This window comes from Eubalaena glacialis, chromosome 19 (assembly GCF_028564815.1).
Source record: "Eubalaena glacialis isolate mEubGla1 chromosome 19, mEubGla1.1.hap2.+ XY, whole genome shotgun sequence".
Taxonomy (NCBI): Eukaryota; Metazoa; Chordata; class Mammalia; order Artiodactyla; family Balaenidae; genus Eubalaena; species Eubalaena glacialis.
The window spans coordinates 27,934,920-27,948,272 of NC_083734.1; positions in this window are offsets into that span (position 1 = coordinate 27,934,920).

Genomic DNA, 13,353 nt, shown 5'->3' on the forward strand with positions numbered 1-13,353 from the left:
AAATTGCAGAGCTTTTAAAAATACAAATGCCCAACCTCCTCCCTGGAGATTCTAATTCAGACGGTCCCAGATAGGGCCCAGTTATTTATATTTTTTCAGAGCTCCACAAATGATTTTGATGTACACAAGGGTGAAACTCATCATTATCCTTTCAAATGATCTAATAAACACTCTGTCTGATCAGAAATAGCAATACAAGGAAAACTTACATAACTAGAACTCTTTTTCCCTAATAAAATTGGTTCCTACTTATGGGCCTTCTCCATTTCCCGTTATTTAGTTGTACTCTGATAAATTGTGGCCTTTGTACATAATCCAGAACACAGAAAGGACAGCTTTCGATAAACATGTGTGGTTCTGTACAGTGTAAGGAAACAACATGACATAAAAGCTGATGACCTGGGGTTTAGCAGGAAGAGTAATAGCACCAGAAAAAAAATCTCATCTCCATATCAGTCAAAAGATATTGACAGAATTTCAAGAATCATCTTCCACTGTGACCAGCTGTGGCCCTTTCTTGAGGAATAGAGGTAGTGGGTAGGCTCATGAAAATTAATATGCATATTTTTCTTTCTTTTTATATTGCTAACATTAACCCATAGACAGTTATTGTTAAAAACGGAAGAGTTGGAACAGATAAAGCCAAATAGAGCCTTATTCTACCCAACTTAGCTTCCACAGAATATAGTGAAAGAGACAGTAGATTCTTTGCGAAAATCCTGGAGTTAACCAATTTTCACAATAACTGTTTCCTGAGACCATCATTTCCCAAAGTGAGCTCTTTGTAAAAAGCAGTTCCTCAGAAGGCTGAAAGGTATTGCCTGAAAAGGGGTTCCATGATGAAATAAATTTGGAATGCAGGATTTAACTGAGGTAGAGAGGTTTCTTTGCAGGACTTGTCAGGGCCTTTGTGAATCTCTGAGAAAGAATTGTAGTATGAAATATGAAAACCTCCTCTTGGTGGATGAGACGTGATTTGCAAAACACTTCCATAGACCATATGACTTCCAATAAGAGCTAAATAAATGTTAGTTGTTAAGTCAAAGAAAATTAATACAGGGTATTATGATCCTAGGTTTACATTACTAAATTTGCATATTTCACCTAAGGAAAATTAACTTTTGTGTAAAAATTAGGAGATAAAATTTCTAGAAAATTCAAGAGCCTCTCCAGACAAATCCTCAGAACTGATGAAAAAGTTGACTACAATTTCCAGTGAAAAGAAAGTTGCAAAAAAAAAAAAGCAAATAATTAGAAAATTTGATTTTAAAAATACCATTCATAATAGGACAAAAATCTATAAGCTATACAGGAATAAGTCTTATAAAATATGGTCAGACGTCTATGAAAAACAATTTAAAGCTTTTATTGAAAGACTTAAAAGTATTCCTAAACAAATGGAGAGATGATACCAGGTTTGTGGCTGGGGAGACTCAATGTAGTAAAGATGTAATAGTCTCCATCTTTCACTTCCTTTGCTTCCTAATGAAGACCTTTACCTCTCATCCTTTCATTTTCTTGTTTCTTGTAATGTCCAAAAACAAAGAAGGTAGTAGCTCTTTCATTGCCAGAATGTCTTCTGCCTATCTTAATAAGCCTCTAGTGAGACGCATTTTAGAGCTCCATCTAAAGATGCCCAATGGGGCTTCTCTGGTGGCGAAGTGGTTGAGACTCTGCCTGCTAATGCAGGGGACGTGGGTTCAAGCCCGGGTCTGGGAGGATCCCACATGCCGCGGAGCAACTGGGCCCATAAGCCACAATTACTGAGCCTGCGCATCTGGAGCCTGTGCTCTGCAACAAGAGAGGCCGCGATAGTGAGAGGCCCGCGCACCGCGATGAAGGGTGGACCCCACTTGCCACAACTAGAGAAAGCCCTCGCACAGAAACGAAGACCCAACACAGCCATGAATGAGTAAATAAATAAATAAATAAAATTTTTAAAAAAATAAAGAGGCCCAATGATATCCTGGTAGTTGTTTTTAAGGTTTCCAGTGTAATATTCATATAATATCAGATTCTGTGAGGGGCCTAGGCAATTTATTTGTGTCTTCCAACCATTGGATATCTCTTTGGATGGCTTAGCTAGAAAGGGCTTTTATTGTGTTCGAAATTGCCAATTTAATTTACTAAGCAGGGTGCGATACAGATAAATGAAGGTAGCTTCCTGGCTCACAATAATACTCCTAGTGGCCACATTTGTGCTACAGTTCCCCTGATAATAAACTCAACCTCAAGTCACAGAGGTGGGCAAGCAATCCCACCTGGGTTAATTATAATGCCTCATTCCTCAGGCCTGTAATTGGACCAGTGGTGGATACATGACCTGAGCTGGGCTGATCAGCCTTTCCTCATAGAGGGAAGGATAAAGCTAACAGGAAAAGAGCAGAAGAGATAAGAGACTGATAGTTTTTGAACCCCTGGCTCCAGTCACCCCTCTTCTTTCATGGGTGGAGGATATAAGCCAAAAAAGGTCCCCCTTTTGCTTAAATTAGTTCAGTATGGCTTTCCGTCTCTTGCAACCAAAGACTCTTCGCGATAAGTAAGCAGGTGGAAGCTTCCGTGCATCGATTTCCCAGGAGTCTCCACAGGCTACTAGTAATGCAGTCAGAGGTTATTCAGGGAAGCAGAAATGCTCCAAGTCATAGAGTAGGAATTTATTATAGGAAGGAGACTTACACAATGATGGGAGAAACTGGTGAAGAGAAGGACCAGGAGGAAAGTTGGGGATCAGAGAAGAGATCACTTTTGGTCAATCTGAGAAGCTAAGCACATCCAGCACCAAAATGAGATAGATGGCAAAGCCAAGTCTCATGGGAGGTCAGTGGGAAGCTGTGCCTTTGGGGAGTGACTGACTGCCTTTGTGGATCACTGTCAAGCATCTGGTGTCGGGGGCCACTCTTAGTCATCAGGGTTAACAGTTGGTAAGAAGAGGAAGATCCGGAGCAGAGGAGAACACGGACGAGCTGGAACCCACAGGCACCTCTGCATCTATCTGTAACGGCTTCTGACCACAACAACCTGCAGAGGGTGATGGCTGCTGCTTCCCCTCCACCTTCTAAATCTCATGCCAATTCCTTTTTTGGCCAAATCCTACCTGGAACCATACAGAGAAGGGGATCCTGGGAAATGTACATCCCAACTTAGTCAAACAGACACAGTACAAATTATCCTAACTTTATCCAGGAGGCACATATTGAGAACTTCCTGTAAACGTTCTCCATTGAGAAGGACATCCAGACGCTACTGCACTTGACTTGACCGTGGGCTCTGCAACAGTCTGACCCTCCAGATACCTCTCATGGGGCAATTTTTCTCACCCCCTTCCAGGCTCTTAGCTCTGCAGCCCTCTTCTCTTATACCTAAGAGCGCTTGATCCTCCTCCCAGATCTGTAGACTCAGCCCTGTCACAATTTCTAGGACCAATTCTAACTTTAGAAAAGGAAGATTAATGTTTAGTCTGATGATCGGGGACACAACATAAAGGTAAGTTTGCTCTGAGATCATCTTTGACTTCTTGCTCTGTCCTAGGCTCCTTTGGCTGGGGCCAACAAGGCCCTTTTTATTATCATCCTAGTCCTCCCAGTACTAAGTCCCTACCTGGCTTTGGCTCTCCCCAAGCCCCACCCAAGTCCTGCCTCTGAACTCCAGCTGGGAGAAATGGCTGCTACCTGCAAACATGCTTTCCCGAAACCGGCGCCTACAGGTTTGATTTCCAATTGCAGCAATGCAATTGACATGACATGCTTGAGCAATACTCTTCCAAGCCATTTCGAGCCCCAACGTTGTACAAGTGACTCTTGTTCTCCAGAATCAAAGGGTCACCTGCTTGTCGTGCGTAGCCTCTCATCACCTACTCACCTCCCTTTCAACGTTCGCTAAAATTTAACTCTCTTTTGATGACCAGTTTCTGTGCCATACTCAAACAGCTTCTTTAATTTCTTTTTTTTGTATAGAACACAAGGGGACCTGTTCATCCCTTCCAGCCCAGCACAGCTGAGTTTGACATTCAGTTATATTTCATTTTTCTGACTAAATTTCTCTTCAGTTTAATACCAGCATCAGCAGCTAACTTACTCTTTCAAAGAAAAAACCATTGTGGTTATTGTTATTTTTTAATTACCTAAGGAAAATTTCTGTATGCCCAACACTGAGCAAAGAACCACAGCGTCATGGTGAGATGGAAGACCAGTCATTCACTCAATCAGCTCACATGTGCTCAGGTATTTAAGATGCTTGTCCTGGCAAAATGACAAATGGCTGCATGTCATGGATCTTTGGGGTCACTCAAAAGTATTTTAAGTGGTGACTGTGACATCCAAGGAGGCCAAGGGTGTTAATTTATTAGCTGCTCTGTTGCTACCCTCTATCCGCCTCTTGTCATATCAGATGACCCTGATGTCTCCTATTTTACAAAACAACTGCTTATCATTGATTGCCCTGTTCCCCAGATTCCATGTTCTGCCCGCCACACTGGAGAGCCTCCTAGCACCCAAACCTGTGGGCTGCATTCCCAGGGCATATCCTGGGTGGGTGTGTCAAGTGCCAGGTCCCCACCCCTTCCAGTGCACCTTGTTTCTTCAATGCTCTGGACCAGATTGGCTAGGATGGCTGCCATTACCAATAACACATTGAACACTGGATATACTGACTCATGGAAATAGTTTTAAATACCTCTGCTGGTTCCAGGGAAACATATCAAGAGAAAATACAGGAGTCCATAAGATATCTTAGATCATTAAATCACCTCTTATGAGCCATCTAAACTCTAACAAGTAGAGCAAGATTATCATTTACCCTTTATAGCCATCAAATTAGGCTCTAGTTCAAGTGTATGATCCAATGGCACTTTTATGCACTTACAGCTCATTGGGCTCTTGCGTAATCATTGCAGCCATATTTAAGTCTGTTTTATAGAAGTTGGAGCAGCACACTTTTATTGTTCTAGGTGATTACAGATTTTATCATCTTTTCTCCTAGGATGTATTTTTTACCATGTCTCTGACTTATTTAATGCTGAGTCCGTGGTTAGGAGCCCACTGTCCCATTTTAATAGTATTCCTATGAAGAAATGAAATACATCTTTATTTTTTCATTCAATGAATATGTTAATGTTTAAATGATCCATTCTACTACTTAGGACATTATGAGCAGTCTGCCTCTGATTTGTGCACTGAGCGTGTGTGTGTGTGTGTGTGTGTGTATAGCCAATAGTGAGGGAAAGGGTGGTGTGCAATGGATATGATCCTTGGAGAAGAAGCTCTATTCTAGGACTGATAAGTGTGACAAGTTTCCCAAATGGCAAAAAAAGTAGAGAGCCTGCTGGTTGGGATGACCCTGAGCCAGGCTCCCCCAAAGATTCAACACTTTCAGCTTCCCCTAGTTTTCCTCCCTTAGAATTTCAGCTCATTCTTGTTCTTTCTCTGGACAAAATGGAGCCATTCCTTTTTATCTTGACCCTACTTTGGCTAGAGGCCCTAGCATCTTTTCGCCGAAGTCTCAGCCTCTCCTAAGTACCTCCCAGGGATGTCCACATCTTAATCCCCAGAACATGTGAATTTGCTACCTTGCAGGGCAAAGGGGACTTGGCAGATGTCATTAAGTGAAGGATCTTGAGATGGGAAGATTATTCTGGATTATTTGTGTGGGCACAACATAATCACAAGGGTCCTTATAAGAGGGATGCAGGAGGGTTAGAGCCAGAGAAGGAGACGTGACTATGGAAGCAGAAGTTGGAGTGATGTGGGGCTATGAGCCAAGGAACATGGACAGCCTCTAGAAGCTAGAAAAGGCGAGGTAACAGTGTCTCCAGAAAGAAGGCAACCTGACCAATATCTTAGCCTAGTAAGACCCATTTTGGACTTCTGATCTCCAGAACTATAAGAGAATAAATCTGTGTTGTCTTATGCCACTCAATTTGGGGTGACTTGTTACAGCAGCAATAAGAAACTAATACAGTGCCCCGGCCAACATTGACTAGAAGGTAGAGACAGAGGGCTTATCTAGAGCCGTGCTGCCCAATATGGTAGCCGTAGCCACATGCAGCTACTGAGCAGTTGAAATGTGGGAGGTCTGAATTAAGATGTAAAATACACACCAGATCTTAGGAACTTCATTAATATTTTGGATACATTGGGTTAAATAAAATATACCATTAGAATTCCTTTCACCTGATTATTTTTACTTGTTTAAATGTAGCCACTAGAAAATTTAAAGTTACACCTGTGACTTGCATTATATTTCTATTGATCAGCACTGTTTTAGGGATTTGGATGAATCTTGCTGCTGGGGTTTCTTTTATTACTGTGAAACCTGACTGGGTTGGACCAGGCTTTGCTTCCAGCTCAGATGTCTCTAGTCCCTGTTGAGTACTCCAGGATGCTGCCAGAAGGAGGACCAGTCCTGAAGTTCCCTGCCTGTCTTGAGTCCTTGTATTCCACTTTAAAAGTTTTATGGACTGGGGGCCACCTTTAAGAAAAAGAACAGAAAATTAGGTATGGGTCTTGGAGCAGTCTGTGCAAATAAAGGGCTTGGAAGCTTAAGCTTCATTTAGCCTCATGGTGATCTGCCTCTGCCCCCTCTCCCAAATCTCACCTAGCGGGTCTCCTTTCTCCTAGTTGCTGATCTGCCAGGTTTTCCAGTCTCCATAGATTCTCACTATTCCAAAGACAACATCCAAAGTGGCCACCACAGCCCTTAATCCAGGCAAAAGGGGCCCAAGCCTTGAGCTTTACACAACAGATAAGTGTATTAAGGAATGTAAGAGTGCCCATCATTTGGGGTTTGGCAGTCAGTGCTACCACAGCACAATCCGTAAACCCTAAACATTTGTTCTCATGACTCACACTGCTCAGGTCCCAAGAAATGGCTTCCTTACATTTCTAACCCTATGTCCTTGAAATACAAAGGGACTGAGACCAAATGCCATGAAGATTTGTCAGTGGTGCTACCGCTAACATAGAGCTAGACATTGCCTCCGAGCGCAAGGAGGAGGAAGCATTTAAGAAAAAAAGACAAATCAATTAACTTGTCAAATCCTTCCTCTCAGCTAGCTTGAATGCAACAGATTCCTGCATAACAAGGTTATCATTTCCCGGTGGTGCATCGTTCTGGTATTTGCAAGAGTTGCAAGTAAAAGCTAAGGGATATTTTGCAACACTAAATAATTCATATTACTCTTAAATTTGTATATATGCAAGTTTAGATGCAACATTCAGGAAACATTATATGAATTGGCAACTAGGTGGACAAATACAGTGGCAACTAGATGCACATTGAATGCTAAAATGATGAATTTTCATTAACATTTGAATAAGATGTAAATTTTTCCAAAATTTAGATATACATTTCAGCTTTATTTAAATAATTTTGAAAATGAGTACAAGATCATCATAGAGATAGAAAATACAAAAGCGAAGTTCAGTGAAGAAAAAAGATGAAGGAAAATGAAGTATTGATAGCAGTCCGCTTACATAGAGAACAGACTTGTGGTTGTCAAGGGGAAGAGAGGGTGGGAGAGGAACTAATTGGGAGTTTGAGGTTAGCAGATGCAAACTATTATATATAGAATGGATAAACAACACGTCCTACTGTATAGCACAGGGAAATACATTCAATATCCTCTGATAAACCATAATGGAATAGAATATTAAAAAGAATATATATATATATATATATATATATATATATACACATACATATATGTATGTATAACTGAATAACTTTGCTGTATAGCAGAAATTAACACAACATTGTAAGTCGACTATACTTCAATAAGAAAAAAAATCAGTGCTTAAATTTCTAAAAACTAGAAAACAATGAAAGTGAGCAGATTTCTGCTGAGCATGAGCCACATAAAAAGACAGACAGGATTTTACAAATTTTTTACCTAATAAAGATTTCATTACTAATCAAATAACAATGAACAAAAAAATTTCCAACTCATATTTTGGAAAGATTAGATGAAATCCCCGCAACTTCATATTCTCCATTAAATAAAGGCTTAATTATTGATTAAAATGATAACAGCAACAAAAAGAATTATTCATAACAAAGTTATGACTCAGGGAGCCAAATGCAATTCTGGCCTGTCTGATAGCATATGAAGAAAACTGCATTTATAAAAGCTGAAACTGAATGTGAAAACGAAAAACCTCTGGAGCTTTACTGTGCTTATTGGACAGTGAGCCTGAAAAATGGCTGTCACGTCCTTCTGACAGTGCAAATATATTTCTAGCAAGATGCAATCCAATTCAAATTAATGATTATAATTTTCCATTGCATGAATATGGCAGAATTAAATTTAGTATTTAATTTTACAGCAAAATTATTTTAGATGGAGAAAGAAATTGTAGAAATAGCTGTTATATGTTTTTATATCCTAGGTCCAAAAGCAGTATTTTGTTACCGCTGTGACAAAATTTTAAAGCAAGCCTCATGATCAGTTTTGGCCAATTAAGGTGTTTGTGTCTGGAATCACTTAGGTTCTTGACTAAAATGAAACACTACTTGCATACAAAAAATATTACATATGCAACTACTATGATTAATTTTTTAAAAGATTGAATAAACAGCAAAACAAAAATAGTATTCAACAGAGACAAATGATGTTCTTATATTATGTACGATGCTCTTATAAAATAGTATGTGTCCAGATGGCAAATAGGCACCTGAAAAGAAGCTCAACATCGCTAATTATTAGAAAAATGCAAATCAAAACTACAATGAGGTATCACCTCACACCAGTCAGAATGGCCATCATCAAAAATATACATACAATAAATGCTGGAGAGGGTGTGGAGAAAAGGGAATCCTCCTACACTGTTGGTGGGAATGTAAATTGATGCAGTCACTAGGAGAACAGTACGGAGGTTCCTTAAAAAACTAAAAATAGAGTTGTCATATGATCCAGCAATCCCACTCCTGGGCATATATCCAGACAAAACTATAATTCAAAAAGATACATGCACCCCTATGTTCATAGCAGCACTATTTACAATAGCCAAGACATGGAAACAACCTAAACGTCCATCAACAGATGAATGGATAAAGAATATGTGGTACATATATACAATGAAATACTACTCAGCCATAAAAAAGAATGAGTTAATTCTATTTGCAGCTACATGGATGGACCTAGAGATTATCGTATGAAGCAACGTAAATCAGAAAGAGAAAGACAAATACCATAGGATATCACTTATATGTGGAATCTAAAATATGACACAAATGAACTTATATACAAAATAAACAGACTCACAGACATAGAGAATGGACTTGTGGTTGCCAAGGGAAAGGGGGATGGAGCAGGGTTGGATTGGGAGTTTGGGGTTAGCAGATGCAAACTATTATGGATAGAATGGATAAACAACCAGATCCTACTCAATAGCACAGGGAACTATATTCAATATCCTGTAATTAACCATAATGGAAAAGAATTTTTAAAATTAGAGGATAAAATTGTATGTGTCCAATATTTAATCAAGCATAATGATGCTTTTTGTGGCAATGGCAGCTCAATATTTACAGAAAACAATGGAAATTTTCTCAGTTTCATAAAAATTATTTTACAACATAATGCAAAAATGTTCAGCATGGAAAAAGAGAAAAAAAGAAAAAATGAATTTAAAAACAGAAAAACCAAAGATAAAAAAGAAAAAACAACTACAAAAAAGGGAAAAAATGTTCAGCATGTAATATAGGTTAAAAAATGCATCAGATGATCACTATATAGAATGGAGGACTCAAAATGAGATTCTTAATTTAATGTGTTTTAAAGTAAGAGGAGAAATCATATGCAACATACTTAGAAGTAAATTTTACTTAGGTACTCAACTTACTTAGATTATATTACAGAATATAATCAAAAGTATTATTTCTTTTTCTTTATTATTATAAAGGTAACATTTCAAAAGTCATGGAAAACAAGTAATTTATATTATATATATTGATGAACCACCAGAAGGAAAAAAAAAAACAAGGAAATTGAAATTAATATTCACTGCAGTAATAATTACATTCAGTTATCTTTGCTATTTTGCTGGCTTTAAGTCATGTTAAAAACCACAGCTTTATGGATTTTTTAAAAAATTTTGTTGTCATGAAAGTATGTTTGTTTTGTTGTGATGAAGCTGTATGTGTTAGAGAGTTAGAATTTATTTTATCTAACTGTTTATTAGTTTGATTCTAAACTCTTAATTATTTAGACATATGGTACATGAATCTATTTAATATTCTTACTTGGGCCCAGCAAATGTTAGGTGTAGACCCAGTTGCCACCCACCACCTTTCTCAGGTCTGCAGACTCAGAGCCTTTAGGAACACAACTTGTAGCTACACCAGTTTGCCAAGTCCCGGTCACACCAATTCCCAGCTTCTTCCACAACCCACATAGCTAGTTGTTGATGTACCATCAGGTCTCAGGCACAAGGGCACATATGTAACTACCATAAAAGTCTCCAAAGTGTAAAACATACTAAATCAACCATGTGTGAGGAGCAGCCTCACAGATGAACACTTTTACCAGCTGATGAAATGATCCTACTTCTTTCTCCCACACTCTAGACTCCCAGACAACTAGTGTTTGGAGTACCAGACCTATGGGAAGTGAAGAGAGATTTAAGTTTATACTAATCTTCCTCACCCAGAGCCTAATTACATCATGGCCATTCATCTGTGTGAACTCAAATGGCTGTGTAGAGTCAGGGAAGTTATGTATTAATTATTCAAATTACTGATCTCCTGTATGAATTATACCCTTACCTTTGCCCAAAGTCCCCAGCCTGGTTTCCTCTCTCATCAGCCACTCTCTTGTGGGATACAAGCTCTTTCAAATTGTCAGAGCAGTACATTTGCTGGTTCAAAAAACAAAAACTAAGTACCTGTAGATGAACACCCTGGGTTCAATCACCAATGGTTTGGAGGATCTCCTCATGTTTTATATCACTGCTCCTTTCTATTATCACAGATCCTTAAGAGTAGCTGCAAAGAGAAGAATTTAGTGGCAAGCTGTGCCCACATCCAGATAAGCGACAAACTGCTCCAGGCTCTTTGATGCCTTGAGTCTGTGTGGTAGGATTTCCCTGAGAGCGGTGCTTGTATTCGTCAAAGACAGACTGCGAGAGTGAAAAAACAAACAAAAAACAAAACACAACAAAACAAAAAAATAGGACAACTGAAGCCTGCCAAGATAGGCTGGTACCTTATCCATCCCATGGCATCTGGTCATGAAGCTTTGCTAGATCTTCCAGAAAACTCAGTCACTGTTTCTCTTTCTTTTATAGTGACATGTTTTTCTTGTTTCTTTTTATCATTCCATAAGAGTTGCTATGTATTGTACAAACTAGAGGAATTACAGATTGGCAAAATAATATACAGCCAACTGCATATGTGCAAAGTAAAATATAATTTTAAAAATCACCTGTAGTTCTACCCACACTGTCATTGGTAAACTCTGGTGTATATCCTTCCAGTTGTGTGTGTGTGTGTGTGTGTGTGTGTATTTTAATAAGAATGAGATCATGTTGTAAATGCTATTTTGACAATCTGACTTTTTAATCTATAATATTATGAATGGTTTTTCATGGCTTCGAATCTTCTGCTATATTATTATGATTATTATTATTGAAAATGAATTCTCAGTATATGATAGCTACTTCTATGTGCCATGTACTATACTAAGCACTTCACCTATGTCATTTAATCATTTCTGTGACCCTGGGAAGTAGGTATTATTATCCCCATTTCACAGATTAGGAAAGTAAGTCTCAGAGAGATTGAATAAGTTAAAACATGCCAAAGAGTTAGTAAATGGCATAGCAGATTGGAGCCCAGTTCTCTCTGCTGACAGAACTCAGGTTTTTAACCAATATGATAATAATTCTGATTAGCAGAATTGAGTGTTCTAATAACCTTTTAGTTAGAAACATGGATAGATCAACAAGTAGTAGGTAGATCAACAATCAAAAGATATACATAAACATATGTAAATATAGTCGAGCATGTCATCATATACATGGATGTGCATGGGTATTTGTAGACACACACACGTGCATGCACACACACACACAGAGAGAGAAACAATATAATCCAGGATCAAAAGAAGGAAAACCAGAAGAGAGAGTAAGGTCAGAGGCAATGATGTAGAAAATGTTCTCATTCTTTCCCTGGATAAGCTGTGGATGTCTCGGAGAAGTAGAAACTACCCTTTAGTTCCCCTTTAACTCTTTTTTTCTTCTATTGGAGTAAAATTGCTTTACAATGGTGTGTTAGTTTGTGCTGTACAATGAAGTGAATCAGCTAGGTACATCTACATCTCTACAAATGGCCCAATTTCATTCCTTTTTATGGCTGAGTAATATTCCATTGTATATATGTACCACATCTTCTTTATCCATTCATCTATTTTTGGACATTTAGGTTGTTTCCATGTCCTGGCTATTGTAAATAGTGATGCAATGAACATTGGAGTACATGTGTTCTTTTGAATTATGGTTTTCTCAGGGTATATGCCCGGTAGTGGGATTGCTGGGTCATATGGTAGTTCTATTTTTAGTTTTTTAAGGAACATCCATACTGTTCTCCATAGTGCTGTATCAATTTACATTCCCACCAACAGTGCAAGAGGGTTCCATTTTCTCCACACCCTCTCCAGCATTTATTGTTTGTAGATTTTTTGATGATGGCCATTCTGACTGGTGTGAGGTGATACCTCATTGTACCTTTGATTTGCTTTTCTCTAATAATTAGTGATGTTGAGCATCTTTTCATGTGCCTCTTGGCCATCTGTATGTCTTCTTTGGTGAAATATCTATTTAGGTCTTCCGCCTATTTTTGTGTTTGTTTTTTTGATATTGAGCTCCATGAGCTGTTTGTATATTTTGGAGATTAATCCTTTGTCCGTTGCTTCATTTGTAAATATTTTCTCCCATTCTGAGGGTTATCTTTTCATCTTCTTTATGGCTTCCTTTGTTTTGCAAAAACTTTTAACTTTAATTAGGTCACATTTGTTTGTTTTTTTTTTATTTCCATTACTCTGGGAGGTGGGTCAGAAAAGATCTTGCTGTGGTTTATGTCAAACTGTGTTTTTCCTATGTTTTCCTCTAAGAGTTTTATAGTGTCCAGTCTTATATTTAGGTCGTTAATCTATTTGGAGTTTATTTTTGTGTATGGTGTTAGGTAGTGTTCTAGTTTCATCCTTTTACACGTAGCTGTCCAGTTTTCCCAGCACCACTTATTGAAGAGACTGTCTTTTCTCCATTGTATGTTCTTGCCTACTTTGTCATAACTTAGGTGACCATACGTGCATGGGTTTATCTCTGGGCTTTCTATCCTGTACCATTGATCTATATTTCTGTT